This window comes from Triticum dicoccoides, chromosome 3B (assembly GCF_002162155.2).
Source record: "Triticum dicoccoides isolate Atlit2015 ecotype Zavitan chromosome 3B, WEW_v2.0, whole genome shotgun sequence".
NCBI lineage: Eukaryota > Viridiplantae > Streptophyta > Magnoliopsida > Poales > Poaceae > Triticum > Triticum dicoccoides.
In genome coordinates this window covers 370,834,008-370,837,338 of record NC_041385.1, presented here as the reverse complement: position 1 = coordinate 370,837,338, position 3,331 = coordinate 370,834,008, and the positions used below count along the sequence as shown (strand labels likewise).

General features: G+C 38.7%; 1 long non-coding RNA gene across 1 annotated transcript; it reads right to left on the bottom strand.

The window, feature by feature from the left end:
• Nucleotides 1–2,083: 2,083 nt before the first annotated feature.
• On the bottom strand, nt 2,084–3,089 carry LOC119281292. Its single transcript, XR_005138359.1, has 3 exons — nt 3,062–3,089; nt 2,826–2,929; nt 2,084–2,109 (listed from the first exon to the last, which is right to left on the bottom strand). It is a non-coding gene; the product is annotated as an uncharacterized LOC119281292 (long non-coding RNA).
• Nucleotides 3,090–3,331: the final 242 nt, after the last annotated feature.

The following is a 3,331-nucleotide window of genomic DNA, read 5'->3' as shown; positions in this document are numbered from 1 at the left end:
TTTAGAAGAAATCTAGTCTTTTACAATAGCATATATAGTAATTTTTATGCCAAGTAACTTCAAAACGGCACAGGAATGAAGCTTTTGCAAGAATAGAATAGAATATATGCTACTTTCCATCCAGAAAAGGTTTCTCATGGGAATAACAACAAACAACTTGAGGGCACTCAGGGCAACAACAAGAACAAGCAACAAATTTGAACGAATTTGAGAGAGGAGAGATATTTAGCAGCAAGAATGTTCAGACTGTCGTTTAGACAATTATTTGGACAGCTACCAAACTTCCGTTTAGACAACTACTTGGATTGGTGAATACGCATAACTCTTTTCCTTAGTAAACTACAATTTACTGTGTAAGCAGGATGTGTTTACACACCTATAATTCAGAACTGAACTGAACGACCCATTTTTCTTGTACTGAAGCTTGTTTTCAGAATTCATGTATACATACACGCATCTCCATCTACAAGGAAGGATAGATGAGTTACTGTAAGTTATAAGGAAAAAAGGTAATGTAAACCTGGAAAGGGAAAAACAAGTGCAATGCTTTTACGGAAAGTTGCCCGCGGGGGTCAGTTCCATAGCTCTTTCCACTTACAGCCACCAACACAAACACTAACAAGGAAAAGGCACACATAATTACACAGGGGGAATCAGTTACATGCCCAACCAAGATTAATAATTACTTGTTCTACTTCCATAGTTTCACACGATGCTATCCACCCTGTGAAGCAACCTAACCTGAAACTACTTTTCATTCAGCTTAAATTTAACCCCACATAATTCAGTTTTGGCTCACACATTAATAGGGAAAAATCACCTTTGCATCTGTTTTTGTTCTAGGTAAATGAACGTTTACAAACAATACATGATACTGGAACATTTTCATCAAGAAATAGAAAAAATGCCTATTTTGTGCGATTGTAATGTTATTAAACAAAGATCAAAGATCAATACAGAAATGGTCCAACTTTGAGGAAAAATTTAGTTGAACCTCTGAAATCAGAGATGCAAACGAACTCGATGGCTGCAGCCGGATACACACGTATTGAACTGTTCCCGCCTTTTCATTATGAATTGATGACATAATACATGTTGAGCTGTTACACAAGAGCAAAATTCAGAAATACATATATATATATATATATATATATATATATATATATATATATATATATTCGCGTACTCCAAATATCTGCATTTTCAGGTACAGAACTTTCTGAACCTTTTGTACGAAAGAAGTTGAGCTATCAGTCCAGAAAAATTTGAAGTCGAATGATCTTTTCTCTTACCAATGTTAAGGGAAGTTGAGCTATCAGTCCAAACGATTTTATGATAGAAGTGTTGTATATAAGCTTCAGAAATCAAATGAATCTTTTCTGCCAAATGGATCATAAAAAATATTAACCAAACATCAATATTTGTTGAACTGCTAGACCAGAGCAAGTTTAGAAATTTTTACAACCAGAAAAAGTGATTTTTTGTAGCTTTTTCTACACAAAGTATGTTCATCAACGACATTTGCATCAAAACAGTTCAATAGCAGCAGGACACCAGGTTCAGTAGTTGCACACGGCTAAAATTAGCTACCAAAGATAACACACGCACACATGTTTAGTACCAATAGCTATAACTAGCTAGATTCATTCGCAGAAGTAGCCGCACAAGTGCAGTAGCAGCTCACTTCTCATACCTTCTCGCCAGCTTTATGCCCCGTCTTGGTGCTACTTCAAAACACTTTGTCGCCTACTACTTATCTCCGGCAGTACCGTGCACACACACACCACCGGCCACCAGTTAACACATATGCACACACACACACACACAGTGAACCAGCCACACACCTCATTTCTCTACACAACCAGGACTATAGCTTATGCACATTATGGAGTGATGAAGTAGCAGCACAGAAAACTATATTTTGTAGGCATCCAGAAGGATAGAAGGATAGAAGGAATTAACCACAAGTTAATAGACGGGAAAATCTGCCGATGATGAAGCGAGCTAGCAATCATCCATCAACATACTCTTTTTTGGCTCACTAAGCTTGACAAGGGAGGAGCTATACTTGTTGCAACATCACTACTTGAACTGGTGTGAGTACCATACCTGGACGGATGGGGCAGGAGGGAGACGGTCAGGGAGTAGGCAAGAGGAGGGGGCATCTGGAGGAACGAAACAGGTGCAAGCAATTTTTAACAAAAACTAAACTATTTTTTTGTAACGATACATGGACTCCGGGGGCATCAATACATGTACTTCTGTACATAATAGCTCTCCCTAGTGAACTATGATAAGCCCAAATATAAATGGGAGCACGAATGGCACCCATCTATGGTATCTCAATAAACACAAATTCTCCTATTTAGAGGATCAGATAACTCATATCTCGGAAAAATAACACACAGAGCACACACAATGCATGCCCGAATTGCTACTGCAGTGTGCTCACATATACTTGAATTATTTTCCATCAGCTAACTGATTTCACTATTTTATATTGAATTGTGACAAATCTTTTTTCCTAGCAAAACTTGAACTGAAAAAGACTACAAAGGTGTACGCATATATAGCAAATGCTATGAAATGCATTTTTGTCTACTTCATAACCCATGATGAGTATCCAGTTTTTTCCCCGAACTATTCATAACTAACAACACACATCATAGAACTCTTTCTATATATCCATGTCTCCTTGTATGAGCTTCAGTTTGGAACATATTTCCTGAACTTACTAATTAGTATAAGATGTTCTGACGCTGGCACACAATGTGTATGGAGTAGCTCTATTCTTTTCCGTGTGAATGTTTAAGAGGAAAATCAACCTTGCATTGCAGGAGAGAAGAGAAGTCTATGGCTGCGGGGATACCCCTCCGGCGCCGACATCCAGCAGGGAGCCTCCCATGGTAGTAACACATTGTTCTTTTTTCTGTGATTTTTTATGAACTGATGATCAAATCCATAGTGAACTGTGACACCTAGTGTATGTTTTCTTTTTTGGTGGGGCATGATTGGAACTAGTATGAAGCAGTGTGGGGATTAGAAGAGGAAGCGTACATACATGAGGATGTCATCGGCGAACTTGCAGATGAAGGCCACGGAGGAGAGGTCGAGCTCCATGAGCTCCATGAGCCTGAACAACATCAGCCTCTAGTTTTAATCATAGTCCCAAATCAGCACCAACCTAACAGGTTGATTAGTCTACAAGAACGGAACACTAATGATGCAGAGCATTCTATGGACATCACCATGTCAAGAGTTCGTTTAGCAAGTGACACGTGCCACAACTACTTCACATACATAAAGGTGAATCATCTCCTTTACACGTGTT